The 12,500-nt window shown below is 44.9% G+C and overlaps 2 non-coding genes across 2 annotated transcripts; both read left to right on the top strand.

Moving 5' to 3' along the window:
* Positions 1-6,064: 6,064 nt before the first annotated feature.
* On the top strand, positions 6,065-7,987 carry LOC126877730 (small subunit ribosomal RNA). The gene has a single exon (XR_007695277.1). It is a non-coding gene; the product is annotated as a small subunit ribosomal RNA (ribosomal RNA).
* Positions 7,988-11,373: 3,386 nt separating this feature from the next.
* LOC126877725 (5.8S ribosomal RNA) lies at positions 11,374-11,528 on the top strand. Its single transcript, XR_007695273.1, has one exon. It is a non-coding gene; the product is annotated as a 5.8S ribosomal RNA (ribosomal RNA).
* The last annotated feature ends 972 nt before the right edge of the window (positions 11,529-12,500 follow it).

Here is a 12,500-nt window from a genome sequence, read left to right as displayed (position 1 = left end):
CGCCGCTGGGACTTTGTCTCCTGCGGTTAAAAAAAATAATTTCGCTACGTACGGCCGATGGTCGTGCGTAGCGATTTTTTTTTTCCTTTAAATCAAACAACGAGACGCACGAATAGAAAGCGATACGCCGCTGCAACTTTGTCGCGTGCCAGTAAAAAGCAATACGCCGCTGGACTTAGCCGCTCGTGCTACCGCTGCGCGCGCACCTCCGAATCAGCGGGTATGCGCCGGAGTAGGTAACACTCTCTTAAGGTACGCCGTTCTGCGCAGCTCGTCTTGCGCGCGCGCGCGCGCGCTTTTTCAAATATTTTTAAACGTTTTTTCGCGTTTTTTCCCGTTTCTTCGCGTTTTTTCCCGTTTTTTCCCGTTTTTTCCCGTTTTCCACGTTTTTTCCCGTTTCACGAGAGAGACGAAAACGAGGAAAATAATCGCGACAAATGCTCGCTCGCTGCGCTCGCTCGGACGAATATAGCCCAACCCAAAACCGATCCCGAGCGTTCGAACGAAGATTTCGATGAAATCGAAGAACGAACGCGAAAGGGATTGGTTTTGGGTTGGGCTATTTTTTTTTCGAGCGAGCGGAGCGAGCGAGCAACGCGTAAGAGCGTATCGTTGCGTCGCAGGGACTTTGAAATATTCGCCACTGTTCGAACGTTCGAGTCGAAATAACTCGAGAAAAAGCGTTATAACGCATCGAAATTATCAGTGAAATCGTTACGTATCGACGAAATCTAGTCGAAAGTAGCGATTTCACTTTATTTTTTTAAAAAATTTCATCCTCCGGACCAACGTGACCGGGACGTTGGAACTTAGAATTTTTTCGCCCCGTTACGAAAGTACCGAAAGTTCAACTCGAAATAACTCGCTAAAAAGCGTTATAACGTATCGAAATTTTGCGTGAAATCGTTACGTTTCGACGAAATCTAGTCGAAAGTAGCGATTTCACTTTATTTTTTTAAAAAATTTCATCCTCCGGACCAACGTGACCGGGACGTTGGAACTTAGAATTTTTTCGCCCCGTTACGAAAGTACCGAAAGTTCAACTCGAAATAACTCGCTAAAAAGCGTTATAACGTATCGAAATTTTGCGTGAAATCGTTACGTTTCGACGAAATCTAGTCGAAAGTAGCGATTTCACTTTATTTTTTTAAAAAATTTCATCCTCCGGACCAACGTGACCGGGACGTTGGAACTTAGAATTTTTTCGCCCCGTTACGAAAGTACCGAAAGTTCAACTCGAAATAACTCGCTAAAAAGCGTTATAACGTATCGAAATTTTGCGTGAAATCGTTACGTTTCGACGAAATCTAGTCGAAAGTAGCGATTTCACTTTATTTTTTTAAAAAATTTCGTCCTCCGGACCAACCTGACCGGGACGTTGGAACTTAGAATTTTTTCGCCCCGTTACGAAAGTACCGAAAGTTCAACTCGAAATAACTCGCTAAAAAGCGTTATAACGTATCGAAATTTTGCGTGAAATCGTTACGTTTCGACGAAATCTAGTCGAAAGTAGCGATTTCACTTTATTTTTTAAAAAAATTTCATCCTCCGGACCAACGTGACCGGGACGTTGGAACTTAGAATTTTTTCGCCCCGTTACGAAAGTACCGAAAGTTCAACTCGAAATAACTCGCTAAAAAGCGTTATAACGTATCGAAATTTTGCGTGAAATCGTTACGTTTCGACGAAATCTAGTCGAAAGTAGCGATTTCACTTTATTTTTTTGAAAAATTTCATCCTCCGGACCAACGTGACTGGGACGTTGGAACTTAGAATTTTTTCGCACCGCTACGAAAAGGCCGAAAGATCCCCTCCAAATAACTCGTTAAAAAGTGTTATAACGTACGAATATTTTTCAAGAAATCGTTATAACTCGATAAAATACGTCGGGATTAAGCGTTTATATCGTCGGCAGACGGATATAAAAACGTTTGGACCGACACGACCGGTCGTTGGAACATAGAAAAATTCCGAGCCGGTACGTTGGGACTTAGAAAAATTCCGAGGGCGAAAAAGTTTTTTCGAGTTTATTCGTTAAAAAGCGTTACAAGGTATGAATTTTTTTGCATAAATCGACGTAACTCGACGAAATACGTCGGGATTAATGGTTTATTTCCGTCCGAGAACGATTTTTAAAAACGGACCTATGCGGCCGGTCGTTCGTACTTGGAAAATTTTCGGACCGAACACTCTTTTTCGATTAATTCGTTAAAAAGCGTTATAACGTACGAATATTTTTCAAGAAATCGTTATAACTCGATAAAATACGTCGGGATTAAGCGTTTATATCGTCGGCAGACGGATATAAAAACGTTTGGACCGACACGACCGGTCGTTGGAACATAGAAAAATTCCGAGCCGGTACGTTGGGACTTAGAAAAATTCCGAGGGCGAAAAAGTTTTTTCGAGTTTATTCGTTAAAAAGCGTTACAAGGTATGAATTTTTTTGCATAAATCGACGTAACTCGACGAAATACGTCGGGATTAATGGTTTATTTCCGTCCGAGAACGATTTTTAAAAACGGACCTATGCGGCCGGTCGTTCGTACTTGGAAAATTTTCGGACCGAACACTCTTTTTCGATTAATTCGTTAAAAAGCGTTATAACGTACGAATATTTTTCAAGAAATCGTTATAACTCGATAAAATACGTCGGGATTAAGCGTTTATATCGTCGGCAGACGGATATAAAAACGTTTGGACCGACACGACCGGTCGTTGGAACATAGAAAAATTCCGAGCCGGTACGTTGGGACTTAGAAAAATTCCGAGGGCGAAAAAGTTTTTTCGAGTTTATTCGTTAAAAAGCGTTACAAGGTATGAATTTTTTTGCATAAATCGACGTAACTCGACGAAATACGTCGGGATTAATGGTTTATTTCCGTCCGAGAACGATTTTTAAAAACGGACCTATGCGGCCGGTCGTTCGTACTTGGAAAATTTTCGGACCGAACACTCTTTTTCGATTAATTCGTTAAAAAGCGTTATAACGTACGAATATTTTTCAAGAAATCGTTATAACTCGATAAAATACGTCGGGATTAAGCGTTTATATCGTCGGCAGACGGATATAAAAACGTTTGGACCGACACGACCGGTCGTTGGAACATAGAAAAATTCCGAGCCGGTACGTTGGGACTTAGAAAAATTCCGAGGGCGAAAAAGTTTTTTCGAGTTTATTCGTTAAAAAGCGTTACAAGGTATGAATTTTTTTGCATAAATCGACGTAACTCGACGAAATACGTCGGGATTAATGGTTTATTTCCGTCCGAGAACGATTTTTAAAAACGGACCTATGCGGCCGGTCGTTCGTACTTAGAAAATTTTCGGACCGAACACTCTTTTTCGATTAATTCGTTAAAAAGCGTTATAACGTACGAATATTTTTCAAGAAATCGTTATAACTCGATAAAATACGTCGGGATTAAGCGTTTATATCGTCGGCAGACGGATATAAAAACGTTTGGACCGACACGACCGGTCGTTGGAACATAGAAAAATTCCGAGCCGGTACGTTGGGACTTAGAAAAATTCCGAGGGCGAAAAAGTTTTTTCGAGTTTATTCGTTAAAAAGCGTTACAAGGTATGAATTTTTTTGCATAAATCGACGTAACTCGACGAAATACGTCGGGATTAATGGTTTATTTCCGTCCGAGAACGATTTTTAAAAACGGACCTATGCGGCCGGTCGTTCGTACTTAGAAAATTTTCGGACCGAACACTCTTTTTCGATTAATTCGTTAAAAAGCGTTATAACGTACGAATATTTTTCAAGAAATCGTTATAACTCGATAAAATACGTCGGGATTAAGCGTTTATATCGTCGGCAGACGGATATAAAAACGTTTGGACCGACACGACCGGTCGTTGGAACATAGAAAAATTCCGAGCCGGTACGTTGGGACTTAGAAAAATTCCGAGGGCGAAAAAGTTTTTTCGAGTTTATTCGTTAAAAAGCGTTACAAGGTATGAATTTTTTTGCATAAATCGACGTAACTCGACGAAATACGTCGGGATTAATGGTTTATTTCCGTCCGAGAACGATTTTTAAAAACGGACCTATGCGGCCGGTCGTTCGTACTTAGAAAATTTTCGGACCGAACACTCTTTTTCGATTAATTCGTTAAAAAGCGTTATAACGTACGAATATTTTTCAAGAAATCGTTATAACTCGATAAAATACGTCGGGATTAAGCGTTTATATCGTCGGCAGACGGATATAAAAACGTTTGGACCGACACGACCGGTCGTTGGAACATAGAAAAATTCCGAGCCGGTACGTTGGGACTTAGAAAAATTCCGAGGGCGAAAAAGTTTTTTCGAGTTTATTCGTTAAAAAGCGTTACAAGGTATGAATTTTTTTGCATAAATCGACGTAACTCGACGAAATACGTCGGGATTAATGGTTTATTTCCGTCCGAGAACGATTTTTAAAAACGGACCTATGCGGCCGGTCGTTCGTACTTAGAAAATTTTCGGACCGAACACTCTTTTTCGATTAATTCGTTAAAAAGCGTTATAACGTACGAATATTTTTCAAGAAATCGTTATAACTCGATAAAATACGTCGGGATTAAGCGTTTATATCGTCGGCAGACGGATATAAAAACGTTTGGACCGACACGACCGGTCGTTGGAACATAGAAAAATTCCGAGCCGGTACGTTGGGACTTAGAAAAATTCCGAGGGCGAAAAAGTTTTTTCGAGTTTATTCGTTAAAAAGCGTTACAAGGTATAAATTTTTTTACGGGAATCGTTCTATCTCTATTAAATACGTCGGGATTAAACATTTTTATCGATTTTTTCAAAAAATTAGCGTTCGTCGAACTGACACGACTGGGATATTTTTCTAATTTTTTCGTTAATTAACGTTACAAGGTATATATTTTTTTGCATATTTCTACTTATTTTAACGTATTGTAATTGATTATAAACTTATTTTTTGTCCGTATTCGATAAAAGAGTATGTTTACTGATGCAATTTTTCGGTGAAAAAAAAAATTAATTTTTTGGTAAAAATGCATTTCTATTATGTTAATAAAACGTCTGGTAATGTATTTCGATGGTTGGATATTGGCTTTGTATAGTAGTGATCGAGCGTTCGCGAGACTAAGTTCCAGCGTCCCTTCCGAACGGTACGTTGCTACGGAGGTTTTGCACCGTAAGCGCGCGGCCGCTAGCCCGGCCGGCGCCGGCCTTCCGGCTGGCGCTTTCGTATCTATAAGAGAGACGTCGAGCCGGACGGTTCGGTCGGAACAGCGTTGAGCGCGTGGCTATTCTACGGCCTCGGTTGAGAATTCAGTCACCGCTCCTCGAGTCTTAGTGTATTTTACGCTATTTCTCGACTGTTCCTCCGTTCTCGTTCTGGTTTTTTCTCTACACTGCTGCGCCGCGGGTCGCTGTCCTGGACGTAATGACCAAATATCGTGGCAAGGTTCCCCTGAGTCGGGAAGCTGGTGACCTGTGTGTACGTATTCTAACAAAAATTGTTAGATGCGTGTGTGCTTGTACTAACTGAGCATCGATTCATTCAAAAGAGTATAACCGTCTGCTTTCTATAAAAACTTCTGCTTTCGCAGAAGTATCCGATGAGGCGGTAGGAGCGTACTATCTTTGCGTAGTATGTCTTCTGCCGAAAATGTTCTACCGATTGAAAGAATATTCTTACGGTATGTCCAGCGCGACGCACTGGGATACGCGCTTGTTCGTTCAGCGTGAGGTGCGTATACGTGCTTTACCGCTAAGATATTCTAATAAGTCTTTTTACACGAAGACAGCATTATGGAAATGTTCCTTTAGAAGTACGATTCTAAACATTTTATATAAGACTATGAGAAAGAGAGAGAGAGAAGAGAGGAGGTGGAGTTGAGAATTACAAAGTGGCTGCGAGCGGCGTTCGAAGATTATTACTGAACTATGGGTGTATCTCGAACGTCGCTAGGAGATATATTTTATAGATATATCTATCTTAAGAACGAAAAGTCTCGTCGTACGGTGCTTACGTCCCACCTACGACACGAAGAGAACTTAAACGAAATTTATAAGAATTGTTATACGAATAAGATCCCTGGTTGATCCTGCCAGTAGTCATATGCTTGTCTCAAAGATTAAGCCATGCATGTCTCAGTACATGCCGCATTAAGGTGAAACCGCGAATGGCTCATTAAATCAGTTATGGTTTCTTAGATCATACCTACATTTACTTGGATAACTGTGGTAATTCTAGAGCTAATACATGCAAACAGATTCCGACCAGAGATGGTAGGAATGCTTTTATTAGATCAAAACCAATCGGTGGCGGATGGCTCGTCTGTCCGTCCATCGTTTGTTTTGGTGACTCTGAATAACTTTGTGCTGATCGCATGGTCATCTAGCACCGGCGACGCATCTTTCAAATGTCTGCCTTATCAACTGTCGATGGTAGGTTCTGCGCCTACCATGGTTGTAACGGGTAACGGGGAATCAGGGTTCGATTCCGGAGAGGGAGCCTGAGAAACAGCTACCACATCCAAGGAAGGCAGCAGGCGCGCAAATTACCCACTCCCGGCACGGGGAGGTAGTGACGAAAAATAACGATACGGGACTCATCCGAGGCCCCGTAATCGGAATGAGTACACTTTAAATCCTTTAACGAGGACCAATTGGAGGGCAAGTCTGGTGCCAGCAGCCGCGGTAATTCCAGCTCCAATAGCGTATATTAAAGTTGTTGCGGTTAAAAAGCTCGTAGTTGAATCTGTGTGTCACAGTGTCGGTTCACCGCTCGCGGTGTTTAACTGGCATTATGTGGTACGTCCTATCGGTGGGCTTAGCTCCTCGCGGGCGGTCCAACTAATATCCCATCGCGGTGCTCTTCACTGAGTGTCGAGGTGGGCCGATACGTTTACTTTGAACAAATTAGAGTGCTTAAAGCAGGCTACCTTCGCCTGAATACTGTGTGCATGGAATAATGGAATAGGACCTCGGTTCTATTTTGTTGGTTTTCGGAGCCCCGAGGTAATGATTAATAGGGACAGATGGGGGCATTCGTATTGCGACGTTAGAGGTGAAATTCTTGGATCGTCGCAAGACGGACAGAAGCGAAAGCATTTGCCAAAAATGTTTTCATTAATCAAGAACGAAAGTTAGAGGTTCGAAGGCGATCAGATACCGCCCTAGTTCTAACCATAAACGATGCCAGCCAGCGATCCGCCGAAGTTCCTCCGATGACTCGGCGGGCAGCTTCCGGGAAACCAAAGCTTTTGGGTTCCGGGGGAAGTATGGTTGCAAAGCTGAAACTTAAAGGAATTGACGGAAGGGCACCACCAGGAGTGGAGCCTGCGGCTTAATTTGACTCAACACGGGAAACCTCACCAGGCCCGGACACCGGAAGGATTGACAGATTGATAGCTCTTTCTTGATTCGGTGGGTGGTGGTGCATGGCCGTTCTTAGTTGGTGGAGCGATTTGTCTGGTTAATTCCGATAACGAACGAGACTCTAGCCTGCTAAATAGACGTAACTTATGGTATCTCGAAGGCCCCCGGCTTCGGTCGGTGGGTTTTTACTACCAACGTACAAACAAATCTTCTTAGAGGAACAGGCGGCTTCTAGCCGCACGAGATTGAGCAATAACAGGTCTGTGATGCCCTTAGATGTTCTGGGCCGCACGCGCGCTACACTGAAGGAATCAGCGTGTTTTCCCTGGCCGAAAGGCCCGGGTAACCCGCTGAACCTCCTTCGTGCTAGGGATTGGGGCTTGCAATTATTCCCCATGAACGAGGAATTCCCAGTAAGCGCGAGTCATAAGCTCGCGTTGATTACGTCCCTGCCCTTTGTACACACCGCCCGTCGCTACTACCGATTGAATGATTTAGTGAGGTCTTCGGACTGGTGCGCGGCCAATGTGATAAGCATTGCCGATGTTACCGGGAAGATGACCAAACTTGATCATTTAGAGGAAGTAAAAGTCGTAACAAGGTTTCCGTAGGTGAACCTGCGGAAGGATCATTAACGATACGATACCAAAAGAATTTGACTTGAACACATATAAAAACTATGAAATATATATCACAATGGTCGGTAAGGAGCCGTACTCCTCCTGTATCGACGAAAGTATATACGACGTATTAACAAGCTATATACTTTAACAAACGAAAACGCCAGGGAGCTTGGCAACCTCCGTTGGCACGAATAGAAATATTCTTAAGGAGGAGACGACCCTCCAGCTACGGAATTATACGAAGAGAAGGTGGCACTCTCTCTCGATCATCGGGATGAAGAGATATATATATACAAGTATAAAAACGAAATGCGAATGAAACTTATTCGAGGCGCCTGCGTGAGGTCGTAAACAGAAAGACCCGCCGTCTCCGAATAAAACATATAACATATAATATATATATATATGAAATTCTAATAAAAGGGAACTCTAGCTTCGAAAGAGCCAACAAAAGTTAAGGCTCGATATCAAACGAAAAAATTACGATGGAAACCAGGTGTAAAGAGAAATGCAGTCGTGGCGCCTGCGAGAGGCCGTACACAGAAAGACCCGCCGTCACGATCTCGTATTTCGTATTTGCATCGTGGAAACCGTACAAACGAAATATAAAAGTCCATGCAAACTAATAAGAAAATCTCTAAAGTGCCTCGTGTCGGAGTGATCATGCTCGCCTATTCTCTTCTATGTTTCGTGGTCTGTGTTGCGTTTGTTCTCCTCCTAGCAACGGGACATATCGAAGACTCCTCTTTGGGATCGAACGAAGCGTCTAGAACGAGTCGACGAGAGCGAAAGAACTTGTAGCGAGTCGCGCAGAGCGAAAGGATACCGATATACATCTTCGAAGGTTCTCTTCGAAGATCCATGGATACCTTCTGCGTCGACTTCTCTCGTCTCTTTCATCGAAACTCTCGTCGTTCTCGAAACGTGCTTCCTACCCAAAGGGCGTGTGCTCTTCGTATGTCGTTTCGTTCGAAATAACGAAACCACGTGTAACATACTCGTGGATCGGGTAACCTAGAACGAAGACGCATCGCGTGGATGTTGGCCCGCTATGCGACGATGACCGATGATGATGATGATGATGATGATGATGATATGATGATGATGTCGATGTCGACGACGACGACGATGAAGACGATGTGTAGCAACGATTCGTAACTAGTCTAGCCGAAGTTCGTTCAGAGGGGAACGCCGCCGGCTTCGAAGCCTCGATGTCGTGAGTCGGACACCCGTGCCGTCGCTAGAGTTTTTCAAACTCTGCTTCTGGATATTGGGACGAAAGACCGCTCGAGGACGACGACAGCCGTGCGTGCGTATCCCATCGAATTTTTTTTACACCACCTGAACGAGACTAAAGTTTCGTCTAGTTGATCGTCTACCGTCGCATAATGTATATTATATACCGTTCAGAGGGGACCGGCTGTCTATCCTCGTTGTCGTGAGTCGGACACCCGTGCCGTCGCTAGAGTTTTTCAAACTCTGCTTCTGGATATCGGGACGAAAGACCGCGCGAGGACGACGGATGCGAGTCCCATCGAATTTTTGACTTACACACTACCTGAACGAGACTTAAAGTTTCATATTATATACCGTTCAGAGGGGACCGGCTGTCTATCCTCGTTGTCGTGAGTCGGACACCCGTGCCGTCGCTAGAGTTTTTCAAACTCTGCTTCTGGATATCGGGACGAAAGACCGCGCGAGGACGACGGATGCGAGTCCCATCGAATTTTTGACTTACACACTACCTGAACGAGACTTAAAGTTTCATATAATATACCGTTCAGAGGGGACCGGCTGTCTTTCCTCGTTGTCGTGAGTCGGACACCCGTGCCGTCGCTAGAGTTTTTCAAACTCTGCTTCTGGATATCGGGACGAAAGACCGCGCGAGGACGACGGATGCGAGTCCCATCGAATTTTTTATTTACACACTACCTGAACGAGACTTAAAGTTTCATCCAGTTTGTCGTCTATCATCGCATATATAATATACCGTTCAGAGGGGACCGGCTGTCTATCCTCGTTGTCGTGAGTCGGACACCCGTGCCGTCGCTAGAGTTTTTCAAACTCTGCTTCTGGATATCGGGACGAAAGACCGCGCGAGGACGACGGATGCGAGTCCCATCGAATTTTTGACTTACACACTACCTGAACGAGACTTAAAGTTTCATATAATATACCGTTCAGAGGGGACCGGCTGTCTTTCCTCGTTGTCGTGAGTCGGACACCCGTGCCGTCGCTAGAGTTTTTCAAACTCTGCTTCTGGATATCGGGACGAAAGACCGCGCGAGGACGACGGATGCGAGTCCCATCGAATTTTTGATTTACACACTACCTGAACGAGACTTAAAGTTTCATCCAGTTTGTCGTCTATCATCTCATATATAATATACCGTTCAGAGGGGACCGGCTGTCTATCCTCGTTGTCGTGAGTCGGACACCCGTGCCGTCGCTAGAGTTTTTCAAACTCTGCTTCTGGATGTTGGGACGAAAGACCGCGCGAGGACGATGGATGCGTGTCCCATCGAATTTTTGATTTACAAGACACACACTACCTGAACGAGACTAAAGTTTCATCGAGTTTATCATCGCATAACCCGTTCGGAGGGGACCGGCTGTCTATCCTCGTTGTCGTGAGTCGGACACCCGTGCCGTCGCTAGAGTTTTTCAAACTCTGCTTCTGGATATCGGGACGAAAGACCGCGCGAGGACGATGGCTGCGAGTCCCATCGAATTTTTGTTTTTTTTTTTTTTTTTAAAGAAAAAACACCACCCGAACGGAGATGTGTTCTATCTTTCGTCGATTTTTCATGCTTTCAGTCGGTCGCGTGGTCGCCATCCGTTCGGAGGGGATCGCCGGCTTCGAAACCTCGATGTCGTGAGTCGGACACCCGTGCCGTCGCTAGAGTTTTTCAAACTCTGCTTCTGGATATTGGGACGAAAGACCGCTCGAGGCGGACGGCCGCGCGAATCCCATCGAATCTTTACTATCACCCGAACGATGGAGAGATGCACGCGCGCTGTTTCTTGAATAATTGGACGAGAGAGTAGAATCAAACACATATATAACATGGGCTAGCCACCGTGCTTACTCGTTCGCGAGATCGTGTGCTGTACAGAGGATTCAGAATCGGGTGTATATATCCCCGTCGTTTCCTGACGAACGGAGCTTCGATCTCGATGGTTGTTATATATCATAATGTACTTTACGCCCGGCCGGCGAACGCGCGTATCTTCGCGCGTTCGTCGTTTTCTTTTTTTTTCGAACGTTTTTGTGTCGTCAATCCTATGGCGACTTCTGCGCGTTCGATTCCCGTTGGTCGAACGTGACGGAACTCGGCTTCGCTAGAACCGAGAAGAGTACATTTGAGTATTGAACTGTTGTAAATTTATAAAAGATTACCCTGAACGGTGGATCACTTGGCTCGTGGGTCGATGAAGAACGCAGCTAATTGCGCGTCAACGTGTGAACTGCAGGACACATGAACATCGACATTTCGAACGCACATTGCGGTCCACGGATACAATTCCTGGACCACGCCTGGCTGAGGGTTGCTCACGTAAACCTAAGACTGCTTGCGTTGCGTATCGTTACTCTCCGTATCTGTCTCTCTCTGTCCCTTCTTGCCTTAACAACCCGCCGTCGTTCTTCTTTATATAAGAGAACGTTTCAGAGTCGGACGAAGGTACAAGAACGAGGATACGAATAAGAGCGGACGGAGAGAGAACATACGCGACGTACGAGCGATTGTTGGACGCTCGTCGGCGTTCGTCGCGGTCGTGCAGAGACCGTGCAAGTCGTACGCATGCTCGATATATAATCTATCGTGTTCACGGGAGACTACGAAACTCTACCTCTGTCTCTCTCTGTCCCTTCTTGCCTTGACAACCCGCCGTCGTTCTTCTTAAAAATTATAAGAGAACGTTTCAGAGTCGGACGAAGGTATACGAAGGGATACGAATAAGAGCGGAGAGAACCGGTCACGGACCTGCGTGAGTGCTCGCGGCGTCGTGAGTCGTCCTTACGAGGGCGACCGCCCGCTTATGCACCGCTTCGTGTATCGGTTATCGAACGTATATACTCGTAGTGTTCTCCTCGTGACCGATTTTTTTTTCATATCAGGCGATATATGCTACGTTTGCCGGTGTTCGACGCACGAAGGTCCGCGCCCCCGACGTCGTCTTAAAAGAATATTATATTTGGCGAGACTGAGAGAGAAAGCAAATATGGGAACTCGGTCGAGAGAGGAGAGAAGAGAGAACCAAAAAAAAAACCTAAACTCGATGGCGTGCGAAACTTTGCCATAATCTACCGTCTTTTCTTAAGACTCTCGTACAGCCCCAGGGATCGAATGCCCACTCCGTCTCTTCGCGAAAGCGACTGACAACAACGAGGACCGTCGCATCGATGGGTCGTCGTTGCGTTTTACACGCTCTGTGCTTTTTTACAAGCCCCGAAAGTATCAGCCGTAGATCCGGGAACGCACACGCGAGATTTCTTCGAGCGCTCTGACGACTTAGGGAGGT

The sequence above is a fragment of the Bombus huntii genome, unplaced genomic scaffold (genome assembly GCF_024542735.1).
Source record: "Bombus huntii isolate Logan2020A unplaced genomic scaffold, iyBomHunt1.1 ctg00000229.1, whole genome shotgun sequence".
Lineage (NCBI taxonomy): Eukaryota > Metazoa > Arthropoda > Insecta > Hymenoptera > Apidae > Bombus > Bombus huntii.
This window is presented reverse-complemented; position numbering and strand designations above follow the sequence as displayed.